The sequence below is a fragment of the Carcharodon carcharias genome, chromosome X, assembly GCF_017639515.1.
Source record: "Carcharodon carcharias isolate sCarCar2 chromosome X, sCarCar2.pri, whole genome shotgun sequence".
NCBI classification, from domain to species: Eukaryota; Metazoa; Chordata; class Chondrichthyes; order Lamniformes; family Lamnidae; genus Carcharodon; species Carcharodon carcharias.
The window spans coordinates 1,277,464-1,295,589 of record NC_054507.1 but is presented as its reverse complement, the minus strand read 5'-3'; the positions used below and the strand labels follow the sequence as shown (position 1 = coordinate 1,295,589).

At 43.8% G+C, this 18,126-nt stretch overlaps 1 protein-coding gene across 6 annotated transcripts in view; it reads right to left on the bottom strand.

Moving 5' to 3' along the window:
- LOC121273296 (R3H domain-containing protein 2) overlaps window positions 1-17,162 on the bottom strand; it is a 289,299-nt gene extending 272,137 nt beyond the window's left edge. For all 6 annotated transcript variants that reach the window (XM_041180375.1, XM_041180377.1, XM_041180380.1 and 3 more), the window contains exon 1: window positions 16,890-17,162. The gene's annotated coding sequence lies outside the window, so the exon portion shown is untranslated. The remainder of the gene's footprint in view (window positions 1-16,889) is intronic.
- Window positions 17,163-18,126: the final 964 nt, after the last annotated feature.

The window sequence follows — 18,126 nt, the reverse complement described above, 5'->3', positions numbered from 1 at the left end:
AGTGTGTTCAACTGAATGTATTATTATGCAATTACTAACTGGCAGGTCAGCTTGATTTCACCTTGAAAAATAAACCATGAAGGAGTGCCTCCTGATGGTCGACAGTGGAGTACCGCATTAATGATCCAGCTGCCAACTTTTCCAATACTATTTCTGGAAATATCCCAGTGCTATCCTCAATTCCAAGCAGACCAATCTACCCTGTGCCCTTAAAGGTAGATAACCCATCCTAACACTCCATCCGTTACCACTGTCAACTGCCATATGGAAGTCTACTGCAGGATACTGTTCTTGTGATTACCTACAGATGGCTAGCTTCCTTACCTACAAGGACATTAGTAAACCCAACAGCTTCACTGTCACTTTTACTGATACCAGCTTTTTATTTGCAAATGTTTAAACCTGAGTTCAAATTCAAATTCTCAAACTGCAATGGCATGACTGAACTTGCAACTTTGGATTAGTTGTGCAGGCAAATGGTTTCCTAGCTCAGTAACATAACCACAACACAACCATAATGCAGAACAACAGAAACATTTTGCAATGAACTATAAAAGTAGTTTTCTATTGCCAATTTAAAATCTGTCATTTTCTCAAGTCTTTTCCAGGATTTATTTCTAGCTTCAAAACTTGGAGGGAAAAAGTGCACCCCAAAAATCCTCAGTTTAATTAAAGAAAATCAGCATAAATCAGTTTTTATTTAGAGCATTGCTGAAACTCAAGAAAACCGGCAAGGGACTGAAAAATGGCATGGTTAAACTAAATAACAACACAGATACTGTTTTTATAGGACTCAATGGTACTTTTAAAATTTCTGGAAAGCGTATTCTCACACTGAAACCTAAAGACATAGATTACATGTAAAGCATCATCACACCATACTTTAAATTACTGCACAAAGTACAGGTAGCTCAAATCATGGATCTTTAAATTGCGGCTTATTTTATACCAGGAGAACATATGCATGATCTTCAACCTAAAGCAGGAAAATTCAGGGTGACCACTATGGATTTGTGCACCCAAAGGTCACAAAGACAAGTTGCGAAAACATGTGGATATTTGAGACCAATCATGGACTGACTGGGCTTCTTATAAGTTAACCAGTTCTTTTCTCATATTAGCTCTACCCACAAACTGTATACAGAACTTAAATTTGAAATGCCCAGATGCCCTTCATTAAACTACGAAATGCAAAGTCTCAGTTTGTTTTGTGCAGGAAATTGGCTGCACAGATACAAATGTATTTTATCGGGATGTCAGCAGTACATGTGCAGCAAGCAATGTTTGCTGATGTCACAGATGCAAATAATTAAAAAAAGAGAGCTTTACTGATTATGTAAAGCCCAGCTTCAGAACTGTACAATGTATCTGCCACACAGCATGGCAACAGAATTGACACAGATTTTCAGCTTACGTAAACAGGAAGATGCATAGTGATAGGGTTGTGATCACTGACAGGCACCTAACAAAACACCAGGTATTGAGGAAAAGCCAAAGTAACTGACAGCTTTAAACTGGAGGAAATGTCAAGAATGATGCAGTATAACAAATGGAAGTAGCCATCTTTTAGATCAGTGAATACTAGCCACTTCCCTGGGTAGACCAGAGAATAGCCTAAGGCAGTGTGAACATCTTGAATTTTTCTCATTTGAGAAATTGTTTCAGCACTCTGAAATCCAGTGCTCTTGGATTCTTGGATGGGATCCTGCTCTTCAGAGCCATTCCTGAAAGTCTCCAAGTTCTGCCACACATTATAAAAAGCTTACAGCAACCCTCACCTGTCCACCAAAAAAAACTAACCATCAAAGGGTAGTTGCAAAGCAAAGTGCCAAAAGCCATGGATCTTGCCTAATGATGTGTACCTATATGCCCCTTGAGTCCAAGGCATGAACTGCTGCCTCTCTTCAAAGATCAAACAGAGGCAATGGTAGACTGTGAGAGGGATTGTGGACTGGTCTAGTAACAGTCTGTCTATCTAGTAGGCTCATTGCCATGCCATAATTATCAGACCTTTCCTGGATAAGTTACCACTTAATTTGACACATTCACCCATCGTAACCAAATCCAAGCTCTATACGTCATTTTTAACTGATGTTCATTTCACAGAAGCAGAAACCTGCCTCCTTTTCTTCAAATCATCACAGAAAAATATATTTCTACTTGAATAAATTCTAAGTAACTGGCTCACTGGTCCACCCCACAAATATTAAACAAGGAAGTGCAAAAGACTGCGGCTCAATCTTGCATCATAACATATTTTCGTCTGGACTTCGTTAGGCAATTGTATTTTAATAATAATAAAAACAAAAAACTGTGGATGCTGGAAATCCAAAACAAAAACAGAATTACCTGGAAAAACTCAACAGGTCTGGCAGCATCGGCGGAGAAGAAAAGAGTTGACGTTTCGAGTCCTCGTGACCCTTCAACAGAACTAGGTGAATCCAAGGAAGGGGTGAAATATAAACTGGTTTAAGGTGTTTGGGGAGAGGTGGGGGGAGAGAAGTGGAGGGGGGTGGTGTGGTTGTAGGGACAAGCAAGCAGTGATAGAAGCAGATCATCAAAAGATGTCACAGACAACAGAACAAAAGAACACATAGGTGTTGAAGTTGGTGATATTATCTAAACAAATGTGCTAATTAAGAATGGATGGTAGGGCACTCAAGGTATAGCTCTAGTGGGGATGGGGGGAGCATAAAAGATTTAAAAAGATTTAAAAATAATGGAAATAGGTGGGAAAAGAAAAATCTATATAATTTATTGGAAAAAACAAAAGGAAGTGGGAAGAAACAGAAAGGGGGTGGGGATGGAGGAGGGAGTTCAAGACCTAAAGTTGTTGAATTCAATATTCAGTCCGGAAGGCTGTAAAGTGCCTAGTCGGAAGATGAGGTGTTGTTCCTCCAGTTTGCGTTGGGCTTCACTGGAACAATGCAGCAAGCCAAGGACAGACATGTGGGCAAGAGAGCAGGGTGGAGTGTTAAAATGGCAAGCGACAGGGAGGTTTGGGTCATTCTTGCAGACAGACCGCAGGTGTTCTGCAAAGCAGTCGCCCAGTTCACATTTGGTCTCTCCAATGTAGAGGAGATCACATTGGGAGCAACGAATAGAATCTTCAAACGTAAACTGGGTGACCGCTTTGCAGAACACCTGCGGTCTGTCCGCAAGGATGACCCAAACCTCCCTGTCGCTTGCCATTTTAACACTCCACCCTGCTCTCTTGCCCACATGTCTGTCCTTGGCTTGCTGCATTGTTCCAGTGAAGCCCAACGCAAACTGGAGGAACAACACCTCATCTTCCGACTAGGCACTTTACAGCCTTCCGGACTGAATATTGAATTCAACAACTTTAGGTCTTGAACTCCCTCCTCCATCCCCACCCCCTTTCTGTTTCTTCCCACTTCCTTTTGTTTTTTCCAATAAATTATATAGATTTTTCTTTTCCCACCTATTTCCATTATTTTTAAATCTTTTTAAATCTTTTATGCTCCCCCCACCCCCACTACAGCCATACCTTGAGTGCCCTACCATCCATTCTTAATTAGCACATTCGTTTAGATAATATCACCAACTTCAACACCTATGTATTCTTTTATTCTGTTGTCTGTGACATCTTTTGATGATCTGCTTCTATCACTGCTTGCTTGTCCCTACAACGACACCAGCCCCCTCCACTTCTCTCCCCCCACCCAACCCCCCTCCTCCCCACACACACCTTAAACCAGCTTATATTTCACCCCTTCCTTGGAATCACCTAGTTCTGTTGAAGGGTCATGAGGACTCGAAACGTCAACTCTTCTTCTTCGCCGATGCTGCCAGACCTGTTGAGTTTTTGCAGGTAATTCTGTTTTTGAATTGTATTTTAAATCCAACTTCTTGTTCACTCTTAAAACAATCTCCTTTGTGTTGGTGCCCATGTATAAAGAACACACACACACTGTCTTGAGTTGTTTATGATGCTCAAAGGAGGTCAATCTGCCATGTAACATCATCGACACCAAACAGATCCTTGTCAAACCCAAACTGTTTGGCCAAATGTCCCAGACACATGAACTTATATCATATGAAAGCTTGCCTTTACGAGGAAGCAAAAATCACAATCTAACAGCGGACACCTCAGATTAACACCTGCGACACAAAACACATCAGGACTTCTTTGTGGGACAGGGAGGAGTGAGAAAGAGTCTTTCGAAGAAGCGGACCTTTATTGGTAATGAAAGCGACATGTGAGCAGCAGATCTATGTTGCTCAGTTTGCTCAGCTTAACTGTATTTTCCACATCATGGTAGTGAGCGGGAACTCTGGGAGGTAAGTGTGTTCTGTACAATAACCATCAGAAGACAGTTAAAGAATGCTTGAACTATCCTGTATATGGTCTGACAGTGAGAGATTTTTCCACTTACTGCAGGTATTAGCACATACTGCGGACATCCGATGACTTCTGAGGCAAAAGCCAACAGTACAAGGATAATTCTTATTCCTGAGGAACATGGGATTGTGACTTTGTTCCTGTAACCTGCAACTTGCCATGAAGATGGAAGGGAATGTTGAGAGAAGAAACAAATTGTATCAGATGGTCAAGGAAGCCATTATGCACACTGGAAGTGAACTAGCAAGTCTAGGCCAAATTACCATGTTCAGTACATGAACACTATTTGATTGGCTATGTTATTGACAGCATTTGTGCTGTTTGATCATATTCTAATATACTTTGTTTGCTTATATCTGGTCTTACTGAAAAAAAATGAATTATTGGCACAGCTTTCTTCGCCGTCAAATCTTTTTGTCCAAATAATTTCTTTGAAACTAGTTACACCCTCAAGCAAGTTCCCAAATTGATTTTGGAAGACATCAAATCTTGGAGGTGACAACATCACGTATATTCTCAGGAAGCTCTAGCATCCAGAAACATTTGAAAAAGCTCATGGCTAATCTGAGACAGTTTACAAGAATCATAACATTCCATAGGTCAGTGAAGCTCATGTAGACTAGAGTCAAATTAGACACCAGACTGACTGAACAGGCTGCACACATCAGCAAATTCATCAATCTTTGGTTCTGTAAACATGATCATAAATTAGACAAGTTACTTGCATATGCTTTGTGCAAGCAGCAAACTGCTCCATCAGGGTGGCTGTATTTATGAAGGTGACTACAGAAGTCAATAACATCTTTAAACAGTTTTAGTCTGCTCTGTACACGGCAGAGTCAGTTGTTTCTATGAACTTCATGCATAGCTATCTGGACTCATGGCCCTGCGAAGAATGAAGGCTATGAATACATCTTGCCTAGGTTCCCCAATTTCAGCACAGACAAGATGTCAGAGTGAGAATTCCTTACAGGCCATAATTCTGACAATTTTCCAAAAAAAACTTGTATGTGAACAACCCATCAAATTGGCACAGTCCCTTCCATAATTAAATTCGCAGCACAACGGATATAGCATCCAATCCAAACAATGAGCCAGCCTTGATCATAAAAAGGACAAAGATGACATTCAGCATGCCTTTTATTTATTTTATTATTCATTCATGGGATGTGGGTGGCACTGGCTCAAACAGCATTTATTGCCCATCCCTAATTGCCCTTTAGAAGGTGGTGCTGAGCTGCCTTTTTGAACCGCTGCAGTCCATGTGGTGTAGGAACACCCACAGTGCTGTTAGGGAGTTCCAGGATTTTGACCTAAAGACAGTGAAGGAACGGTGATATATTTCCAAATCAGGATGGTGAGTGGCTTGGAGGGGAACTTCCAGGTGGTGGTGTTCCCATCTATCTGCTGCCCTTATCCTTCCAGGTGGTAATGGTCATGGGTTTGGAAGGTGCTGCCTAAGGAGCCTTGGTGAGTTGCTGCAGTGCATCTTGTAGATGGTACACACTGCTGCTGCTGTGCGGCAGTGGTGGAGGGAGTGAATGCTTGTGGATGGGGTGCCAATCAAGCTTTGTCCTGGATGATGCCAAGCTTCTTGAGTGTTGTTGGAGCTGCACTCATTCAGGCAAATGAAGAGCATTCCATCACACTCCTGACTAGTGCCTTGTAGATGGTGGATAGGCTTTGGGGATTCAGGAGGTGAGTTACTCACTACAGAATTCCCAGCTTCTGACCTGCGCTTGTAGCTACAGTATTTATATGGCTAGTGCAGTTTAGTTTCTGGTAAATGGAAACTCCCAGAATATTGATAGTGGGAGATTCAGTGATGGTAATGCCACTGAATTTGAAGGGGCAACGGTTAGATTCTCTCTTGTTGGAGATGGTCATTGCCTGGCACATGTGTGGTGCAAATATTACTTGCCATTTGAGGTGCCCTGAATGGCTGTACAGTGTGCAATCATCAGCGAACATCCCCACTTCTGACATTATGATGGAAGGAAGGTCACTGATGAAGCAGCTGAAGATGGTTGGACTGAGGACACTACCCTGAGGAACTCCTGCAGTGATGTCCTGGAACTGAGATAATTGACCTCCAACAACCATAACCAACTTCCTTTCTGCTAAGTATGGCTCCAACCAGCAGAGAGTATTTCCCCTGATTCCCATTGACTCCAGTTTTGCTGGGCTCCTTGCTGCCACACTAGGTCAAATGCTGCCTTGATGTCAAGGGCAGTCACTCTCACCTCACCTCGGAAGCTCAGCTCTTTTGTCCATGTTTGAACCAAGGCTGTAATGAGGTCAGGAGCTGAGTGACCTTGGCAGAACCCAAACTGGGCATCACTGAGCAGGTTATTGCTAAGCAACTGCCACTTGATAGCACTGTTGATGACCCCTTCCATCACTTTACTGATGATGGAGAGTAGACTAATGGGGCGGTAATTGGCTGGGTTGGATTTGTCCTGCTTTTTGTGTACAGGACATACCTGAGTAATTTTCCACATAGCTAGGTAGCTGCCGGTGTTGTAGCTGTACCGGAACAGCTTGGCTAGGGGTGCAACAAGTTCTGGAGCACAAGTGTTCAGTACTATTGCCAGAACGTTGTCAGGGCCCATAGCCTTTGCAGTATCCAGTACCTTCAACCATTTCTTGATATCATGTGGAGTGAATCGAATTGGCTGAAGACTGGTATCTATGATGCTATGGACCTCCAGAGGAAGCTGAGATGGTTCATCCATATGCACTTCTGGCTGAAGATTGTAGCAAATGCTTCAGCCTTATCTTTTGCACTGATTGTGCTGGGCTCCCCCATCATTGAGGATGGGGATATTTGTGGAGCCTCCCTTCCAGTGAATTGTTTAATTGTCCACCACCATTCACGACTGGACGTGGCAGGACTGCAGAGCTTAGATCTGATCCATTGGTTGTGGAATCACTTAGCTCTGTCTATCACTTTCTGCTTATGCTGTTTGGCACGTAATTTGTCCTGTTTTATAGCTTCACCAGGTTGACACCTCATTTTTAGGTATGCCAGGTGCTGCTCCTGACATGCCCTCCTGCATTCTTCATTGAAACACGGTTGATCCCCTGGCTTGATGGTAATGGTAGAGTGGGGACTATGTCGGGCCATGAGGTTACAGATTGTGGCTCAGTAAAGTTCTGTTGCTGCTGATGGCCCACAGTGCCTCATGGTTGACCAGTTTTGAGTTGCTGGATGTGTTCGAAATGTATCCCATTTAGCACAGTGGCAGTGCCACACAACACGATGGAGGGTATCCTCAATGTGAAGACGGGACTTCGTCTCCACAATGACTGCATGGTGGCCACTCCTACTGTTACTGTCATGGACAGATGCATCTGCGGCAACTTGGGAGTGCAAGTGACATGCAACCTGCAATATTTGTGGACAACCAACTTGCCCTTCCCCAGAGTTTTGGGGAAAAAAAAAGCATTCAAGTTAAAGAAGTTGTTGTAAAGCCAGGAGTCAAATTCGGCACCCTGCTGACTGAACAGGCTGAATCCTCCATTCAATTCACTCATTTGTGGTTCCGTGAACTTGTTATATCTGATCCAAATGTTGCCAGTTCACACTCCTAGAACACTGCTCAAGAAGTTGGGCTGACAATTTCACATGCTTTCAGCAAAAGGCTCAGTGCCTGCAACTAGTCAGTTATTCAGTGTATGGTGGCGAGCCAAACTGCACATTTCCATATGATTTCACTCAGATACACAAGAAAGGATGATGGCCTGGGCCACTGATGAGTGCTACAAATATCTCCCAGTGTCACATCACTTTCAATGCAATCAGTATGCTTGGCCTGATTCAGTCTCGTTCATTACTTTGAGCTACATTCCAGGCCCGTCACCTACTCTACATCCAATATCTGCACTGACTATGTAGGGAGGGTGAACTCTGGATTTCATTGATTTTGAAGGCCTATGGTTTAGAATAAAATGCAACTTGTGCTAACCATTCACAGCTCAGACAGTAGATATATTTGGACATGCCCTCCCTACTTGGATACTCCTTACTTAACCTGCTCCAAGAATTTTAGCTGTTTGGACACTATTTTATGTTTTTTTTCTCCCAATCAGATTTCATACCTTTTATTGGTAAATACTGGGTATTTGGGAATTGTCACTGGTACACAATATTTATTTGTCCTGGATTGCAGAGTCTCATCTTTCTAAACTCTATTTTTACTTACATTTATGTAGCACCTTTAACATAGCAAAATGTCCAAAAGCACTTCACAGGGTCGTTACAAGACAAAATTTGACACCAAGTGACATAAGGGACTATTAAGACGGGTCACAGCTAAACAAACATCTTAAAAGTAAGAGAGGTTAAGTTGAGAGGCAGAAGGGTTTAGGGAGGGTGAACTTCAGAGTTTACAGCTTAGAAAATTGACGGCATGGAGGGATGGAAGAAAACTGGAATGAATGAGAATGAATGAAATTGAAGGAAAGCAGACTTCTTGAAGTGTTCTAGGACTGGAGGAAGTTGTAGAGATAGGGAGGGGCAAGGTCACAGGGGGATTTGAATGCAAAGATGCTAATTTTAAAATCAAGGTATTACTGGACCTGAAGCCAATGCAGGAAACTCACTTCCTAATAGCACTGTGAGTGTACCCACGCCACATGGGCTGCAGCTGGCAGCGGTTCAAGGAGGCAGTTCACTACCACTTTCTCAAGGGCATTTAGGGATGGGCAATTAATGCTGGTCTCACCAGCGACGCCCACATCCCATGAATGAGTTTTTAAAAAACAGTGAACACAGAGGTAATGGGTTAACTGGACTTAGTATGAGTCAGGAGTCAATTTTGTCTTGTAACGGCCCTGTGAAGTGCTTTTGGACATTTTGCTGTTAAAAGGTGCTATAAATGTAAGTAAAAATAGAGTTTAGAAAATGAGACTCTGCAATCCAGGACAAATAAACATTGTGTACCAGTGACAATTCCCAAATACCCAGTATTTACTTTACCAATAAAAGGTATGAAATCTGATTGGGAGAAAAAAAACATAAAATAATGTCCAAACAGCTAAAATTTTGGATGAGCTCAAGTTTACAGATGGAGGAGAAAAGATGGAAGGCTGGCTAGACAATTAAAATAGTCATATTTGGAGGAAACAAAAGCATGAATGAAGGTTTCAACAGCTGATGGGCAGAGGCAAGGGCAGAAAAAATGGGCAATTTGACAGAGACAGAAATTGGTGGAGTGAAGCCACTTCTTGCTAAGATTGGTGTCCCACCAATCAAAATTCAGGGGTGATTTGCCATTTTAATGCCTATAACAGAAAGCCAAATAAGCAACCCCCCAACCCCAACCCATGAGCAATTTTCATTTTAACTCATGAGGTTTCTTATACATCAGTCACAACTTGGTGCAGTGAGAGTTTTCCAGTCACCTTCACTCAAAATAAATTCCTATTTCATGGTGATGAATTCAACAACCTCTGTTACAGCTAATGGTAAAGACAGTCTGGAACACAGGAGAGAGACCATTAAGTCATAAAAGCTGGTAAGTGGATAATTTGTGCAACTAGACTAGTGTCAATCTTGATTGATCCCAGTTGTGGCAGGATTCTGAGTCAGGAATGTGGAACCATCAACAGTTCCATATGCATCTTAACATGGTACAAGAACCAAATCAAAAAACTCAGCTGACACCAACCATTTCCATCAAAAGGTAAGATTCTATCACAGCAGCTTTTCCCATTATAGTAGCTGATTCATTTTTACACTTTTGGGAAGAAAATTTATGCTACCCCTTGTATTCAAAGTAAGAGGAAATCCAATTTTTCAACCATTTAGTTTATAATAGATTGCGTAGATAGCAAGACTAGAAGATAGCACTGCCCTGCCACAACTGGGATCAATCCCAATCAATATTTCAAAAAGCATAGTATTTTTCATGGAATTCATGAAAAAGAAAGACTGGCATCTATATAGCGCTTTTCACAACCACTGGGCATCTCAAAGCCAATGAGAAGAAAACAGAAAATGCTGGAAACACTCAGGAGGTAAGGCAGCATCTGTGGAGAGAAAAACAGAATTAACATTTCAGGTCAAAGACAGTCACCAGAGCTTTCATTTAATGAAAGCTCATCGGCCTGAAACGTTAACACTGTTTCTCATTCCACAGTTGCTGCCAGACATGTTGAGCATTTTCAGCATTTTCTGTTTTCATTTCAGATCTCTAACATCTGCAGTGTTTTGCTTTTGTTACAGCCAGTGAAGTACTTTTAGAAGTGTAGTCATTGCAGTAATGCAGGAAAAAGACAGCAGCTAAGCTACATGCATCAAACTCCCACTCCCTCAAAAAGCAATGTGATAATGACCAGCTATTTGTGATATTAAGCGATAAATATTGGCCAGAACACTGGGAATGACTCCTTTACTCTTCTTCCAAATCGTGCCATGGGACCTACAACATCACCAGAGGTGGCAGGTGGGGCCTTAAGTTTCATCTGAAAGACTGCACTTCTGCACCTCCAACAGTGCAGTACTCCCTCAGCACTTCACTGGAGTGTCAGCCTTGATTTTTGTGCTCAATCACTGGAGTGAAGCTTGAACCTGGAATCCTGAGACTCAAGGGCTGACTGATCCAGAACTGCCAGTGAAAACAATAACTAAATGTAATAATGATATATATGTGACACTGATCATATGATTATAACCTGAGGGCTTCAAGTAACATCAAGCCACAGAACTCTCAGCATATCATTTGTTGGACAGCGTTCAGTTCTTGCCTTACTGAAGGAGACTTTCTTTCATGCAGGATTTGAAGCCAGCATTTCTTCATCATTAGCAGAATAAATCAATAATACAGTCCATCCTCAGTAGTTACCTCAGCTTTAACACCCAGGCTCAAAAAAAAGACTGGGGGGGGGTGGGGGGGGGGGGTGGTGGAGAGCATCTGCTTGGATAGACTTCTCAACCAAGATTCAAACTGGGAGGCAGGGATCAGTCAAAGTTCAGCCCATTCCGTCACAGCCAGACCTTAATTTCCCCAACATCGCACAGCATCACCAATTTGATTGAACGATCGTGGTGTTTTTTTTCAAAGACATTTTGTTGAAGGACTGTGGCTCATAAAACAACCAAGATCCAACATCATTTCCCTCCACCTGCTGAGTACATATAGTAAAATTGCATGCCAATAAAATGCTTGCACTTCTGACATTTTTATGCTCAAATCAAAGGGTTTCACTGGCAGGAAATTTATCACCTCCCATTTTGTACACCTGATGTTACCAACAAAAACCACCAGCACAGGTTAGATAAAAACAGCACCTTCCAAACCCACAACCACCACCATCTAGAAGGACAAGGGCAGCAGATAGATGGGAACACCACCACCTAGAAGTTCCCCTCCAAGCCACTCACCATCCTGACTTGGAAATATATCACCGTTCCTTCACTGTCACTGGGACAAAATCCTGGAACTCCCTCCGTAACAGCACTGTGGGTGTACCTACACCACATGGACTGCAGCGGTTCAAGAAGGCAGCTCACCACCACCTCCTCAAGGGCAACTAGGGATGGCCAATAAATTCTGGCCTAGCACATGACGCCCACATCATGTGAAAGAATAAAAAACACTCCCAGGGCAGGTACGACACGGGGTTAGATACGGAGTAAAGCTCCGTCTACGCTGTCCCCATCAAACACCCCCAGGACAGGTACAGCACGGGGTTAGATACAGAGTAAAGCTCCCTCTACACTGTCCCCATCAAACACCCCCAGGACAGGTACAGCACGGGGTTAGATACGGAGTAAAGCTCCCTCTACACTGTCCCCATCAAACACTCCCAGGGCAGGTACAGCACGGGGTTAGATACAGTTTAAAGCTCCCTCTACACTGTCCCCATCAAACACTCCCAGGACAGGTACAGCACGGGGATAGATACAGAGTAAAGCTCCCTCTACACCATCCCCATCAAACACTCCCAGGACAGGTACAGCACAGGGTTAGATACAGAGTAAAGCTCCCTCTACACTGTCCCCATCAAACACTCCCAGGACAGGTACAGCACGGGGATAGATACAGAGTAAAGCTCCCTCTACACCATCCCCATCAAACACTCCCAGGACAGGTACAGCACAGGGTTAGATACAGAGTAAAGCTCCCTCTACACTGTCCCCATCAAACACTCCCAGGACAGGTACAGCACGGGGATAGATACAGAGTAAAGCTCCCTCTACACCATCCCCATCAAACACTCCCAGGACAGGTACAGCACAGGGTTAGATAGAGAGCAAAGCTCCCTCTACACTGTCCCCATCAAACACTCCCAGGACAGGTACAGCACAGGGTTAGATACAGAGTAAATCTCACTCTACACTGTCCCCATCAAATACTACCAGGACATGTACAGCACGGGGTTAGATACAGAGTAAAGCTCCCTCTCCACTGTCCCCATCAAACACTACCAGGACATGTACAGCACGGGGTTAGATACAGAGTAAAGCTCCCTCTATACTGTCCCCATCAAACATTCCCAGGACAGGTACAGCATGGGCTTTGATACAGAGTAAAGCTCCCTCTACACTGTCCCCATCAAACACTCCCAGGGCAGGTACAGCACAAGGTCAGCCTCAAAAAGCACTGCTACTGCAATAAGGCAAATTTGCCATTTTCCACACCAGTGATCCTTGTGAATTGGAAAAAAACTGCCAATTTAGTGCTGAATGATAGGCAATGAAGTGCTTGTCCCCACTGGAAAGTGGGTGGAAACAACCTGAATTTCTTTCACGCAGGACTCTTACTGCAGCCCATTTGAAATTACTTGTGAGTCACTCACCCACCTTTAGCAGAACTGTACATGGCTTTGTCTAATTCTAAAGGAAAATTAAACTATGACTTTGCATTGTCATTGTCATTTCTCAGACTAGCCAGCCTAAACTCCATGAGTGGGAAATGAGACAAAATGTCATCAAGTTATGATGACCGGATCAAAAATACTCCATTAATGAATAGGGAACATGCTGGCAATGGGCAACAACTCAAATCAGAAATGGAAAGAGAAACCTTTCCTTTTCAGATTCTGACTGGCATGCTGTTCATTTCCAACATTTTCAGTGTTTACAGAAAGGCTTGTTTCCTTTTGCTGAAGATGGCAAAATACACCGAAAAACCAACCGTAAATATCAATTCTTCCAACAAACCTTTGCAATATTGGCAGCTATAATTTCTGCCCCTCATCATCTCCATTCAGCTCCCCTTGCCCACCCCCCACTACTCATACAAACTTTTGAGAGAGACAAAGAAGAGAAGAACAACTGATCAAATATAGTAGTAGCAGTAGTTTGAGGCATCCGTCCACCTTGGGAGACGAAGGACTGCGACCAGGGTGTATGTCACTTCTGTATTGAACATTGTCTGTTGTAGCTGTAGGGGCAGATCGGAGAGTGGCAGTCCCTTCTGCAGCTGGCACAGACGAATAGCATTGGCCCAAGGTTGACTGATGTTTTTTCCCTTCCGGTGAGCTCTCTTTTCCACCATCTTTTGTCCTCTATTTTTTCCATGTCTTTCCTGACTGCTTTGTCTCCAGGTACTCCAGTCAGCAGCAAGGACTTCCCATGCATTGACTCAATCCCGGTTGACTTGAGGTCTTGCTTGCAGGCATCCTTGTATCGCAGACATGGGCAACCTGTTGGTCTCGTGCCAACAGCAAACTCGCCATACAGCATGTATCTGGGGATGCAGTCATCACCCATTTGGTCCACATGACCCAAACAATGGAGTCACCACTGACTCAAGAGGGAACACGTGCTGGGGATCCCTGCATGCTGGTGTACTTCCATATTCGGCACTCTGTGCTGCCAGGAGATGCCCAATATTTGTCTAAGGCAGTGGAGGTGAAAGCTGTTCGGCTGCTTTTCTCGGCTTGCAGAAGTTGTCCATGCGTCACTACTGAAAAGGAAGGAGCTGAGAACACAAGCCTGGTAAACACGGAACTTTGTATTTTCGGTTAGTTTGCTGTTAGTCCATACTCGACTTCTCAACTTTGACACGACAGTTGCGGCCTTAGCAATCCTGGTGCTGATTTCAGCATCAAGGGACAGGCTACTGATCACTGTTGATCCAAGGTACGTGAACCATTTTAACTGGAGAAAAACTGGGGAGTTCTTCTCCGACTTCAGAAGGTAATCGAACCCAAGAGACCATAGTAATTGGGTGGCAGATCTCCTAATGACCAACAGTTATGTTGGTCACTCTCAGAAACTCAGCTGGCTTCCATTTGAATGCTTGCAGCAAATCTACAGTCACTGCACTTGCTGGCAGTGAGGCCCCCTAGCTTTATTTTGGATCAGCCAAGCATTGGAGACCCAACCAAACTACCGAGAAATGCACTGAAGCCCTTTCTGTATGCTTGACATGAAGGCATAAGTATTCCTCATCCCACACCCTATTTACCGGAGCCTATCGAGCTTAAGTGCAGGTTGGTAGAGCAAAGGTTCAGTGATCCCAAAATGTGTCTGTGTGTATCCCAGTTTAACCAGCTGAAACCAGGCAGCTCACCAGCACAGTTTCCCACTATTTGCCCAGCTTGGACCACCCTAAACATTAGCATAATGACTTCCATTTTTATCTGGAAAATTCACAAGCCCCTATGTCTATCCATCTGATCCCAGTAAGTCAGGCCTGGATTCCTGAAGATCTACTTAACTCAGGAACAAAATTACTGAGTCTGCCACAGCTGACTGACACAGTTGAAATCTTCCAGCACCAAGCATGTTATCTTGAAACCAAATTGACTCTCTTTCTCCAACCTCCACCACAAACACCCCCACCCCACAACCACCACCACCACGACGATACATGAGCACATTCAGACATAGTCTGCTTCTCAACAGTTCTTATTCTAACTCTGATTTCTCAGCAGATACTCGATAAACAATTGACTTGTGCATGGTGGAAGGACCTATGCAGCCAAGCCAGTTGCTATGATGCCATTAGCAAATGCCATGCACCAGGAACCTTGCCAACAAACACTTAATCCTGCAGGTTAAGAAAGGGTCTTTGGAAAAGGTGAATGCCTACTACGAGACCTACTCCCCCTCCAAAATACTCAGTGTTGGCCATTACCAACATCCCTGCAACCTTCTCTTCTCTTGCACAAACCCACTTCACAGTTTCATATGACAGAAGGAACCCCTTTCAGTGCATAGCTAGGAGATCCAAACTATGAAGTGGTTATATGTCATATATATGCCACCAGCTTGACTCAAATGGGCCATCTACTGTTACTGAAGAAGAACAAGAAAGACACAAGCCCCAATGCCCCTTCACAACATGGTCCTTAAAACTATGGAAAGGCTTCCAGCCACTAAAACCCAAGAGAATCAGTACCTTTGATGGCAGCAAAGCCGTTTTGCATTCAGGGACACTCACAATTGAAAAGTAATTGAGAATGCTAAATCCTCACATCTAAATCTACTGAAACACTATGTGCAAAAAAAAAGGGTCCTCTGAATTTTTCAAATGCCTGTTATGGACACTCCAAGACAATCCCTTATTATGTTATTCTGCAAGTGTTCAGGCGAACATTCATAATTCAACTGTCATTAAAACAGAGTATGTAACCATTTATTTCATTGTTATTTGTGGGATCTTCTGTACACAAATTGGTTGCTGCATTTTTCTAAATTACATCAATGACTGTACTTCAAAACTACTTCATTAGTTGTCAAGAGTTTCTGAATGTCCCAAGGATACGAAAGGTGTTATATAAATGCAACCTTTTTCCAATGAGCAGAGCAGTGCTTCAAGCCGGGTGAATGGAACTCTGGAGAACGATCAATGGTTATTTCACACGATCTTTGGGCATGGATACATCCATTCATAGACACGTAAAAATTACGAGACCAAAAATGACCAAGGAACAGCTAGTTTACCTTTTTGATACAATGATAATGGAGTTATTAACCAAAATCCCTATCTCCATCATTCCAATGAAAGGAAAAGCTTGATCACTGGCCTCATATCACCTAAAGAATTAATATTTCATCGGACAGAAATGAGGCCATGTTTTAGGCAGGCAGCTTTAACCTTCTGGGATGGAATGATCCAAAGATGTTGACCAGTTTGTTACCTGCACTAAGACAAGTGCCACCTACACGTGTGACTACTGGGCTTAAGTGCATTAAGAAGCTACATTGAGGATGTCACCTGGGAAGCTGTCCACCCCCTCCCGAGCCTGATCTCAAGCCGAACCTTTACAAGATCCTGGTGTTCAAAGATATCTGCGGATCACACATGGTCATCTTCGCCGGGGTGCCTTTCAAGTACACTCTGATCATTCCTGTCTCTAACATAAAACAACCATGTGGAAGAAGGTAAATCCCTAAAAACGTGACCCCCAAAAGCAGGACCTCATGGAACTACAGGATACTAAAACTTCATTTGACTGGTTCATGAGGGACATGCCCCAAGTGGTTTTAGCAGCTCCCCCACTCCCTCCCTCCGGTTGCTCTGTCCCCGCCCCCTGAAGGCCTCCCACCCTCCGGCCCCACACTCACCGCCTCACACTCGGCTTCAGGCCGACGCCTCAGAAACTCCGCGCTCGCACCACAAACCGTCCGTTGCCCCCACCCCCCCCAAAATAAAAAAAGCAACCAAAAAGGCTGTGCTGTCGAGGAGTGAGAGAGAGAGAGAGAGAAGGGGAGAAAGAGAGGGAGGGAAAGGGAAGAGAACACAACTAAGGAAATGAGAAAGAAACCAAACTGCGGAGAAATAAAAAGAGAAAAGAAAGAAAATAATCTGGCCGGCTTCGGCGCCTGCGTGCTACGTCACGCTTTCCTGCCCACTCAGTGACGTCAACAGGTGCTCCGTGCTTGTGACGTCACCGCTTTGTGCGTAGAGCCCCTGGGAGCCGGCACTGCTCTCCGGGACGCCCCTTACACAAGGCAGAGTCACAGCAGGTGCTTCAGCCCAGCATGTTTCTTTAAAGCACCAACTCTTCATTTCTCCACAAACCTCCCTTCATCCAAATTGTGAGCCAGAAACTCGTCTCAGCTGTGGCACAAAACAGACGCTATCGGATCAGTCACCCTTTATATACAGCGCCTCACCATTGACTGTAATGAAATCTTACTTCCCCTGTGGAAAAGCATGAAACTTGAGATGATAAAGCCATTGAATGTCAAGGGGCGATGGTTAGATTCTCTCTTGTTGGAGATGGTCATTGCCTGGCACTTGTGTGATGCGAATGTTACTTGCCACTTGTCAGCCCAAGTTTGGATATTGTCCAAAACAAAAACAGAATTACCTGGAAAAACTCAGCAGGTCTGGCAGCATCGGCGGAGAAGAAAAGAGTTGACGTTTCGAGTCCTCATGGCCCTTCCACAGAACTAAGGGTCATGAGGACTCGAAACGTCAACTCTTTTCTTCTCCGCCGATGCTGCCAGACCTGCTGAGTTTTTCCAGGTAATTCTGTTTTTGTTTCGGATTTCCAGCATCCGCAGTTTTTTTGTTTTTATCTCTGGATATCGTCCAGGTCTTGCTGCATTTGGACATGGACTGCTTCAGTATCTGAGGAGTTGCGAATGTTGCTGAACATTGTGCAATTATCAGAGAATATCCCCATTTCTGACCTTATGATGGAAGGAAGGTCATTGATGAAGCAGCTGAAGATGGTTGGGCCTAGGACACTACCCTGAGGAACTCCTGCAGTGATGTCCTGCAGCTGAGATGACTGACCTCCAACAACCACAACCATTTTCCTTTGTGCTAGGTATGACTCCAGCCAGCGGAGAG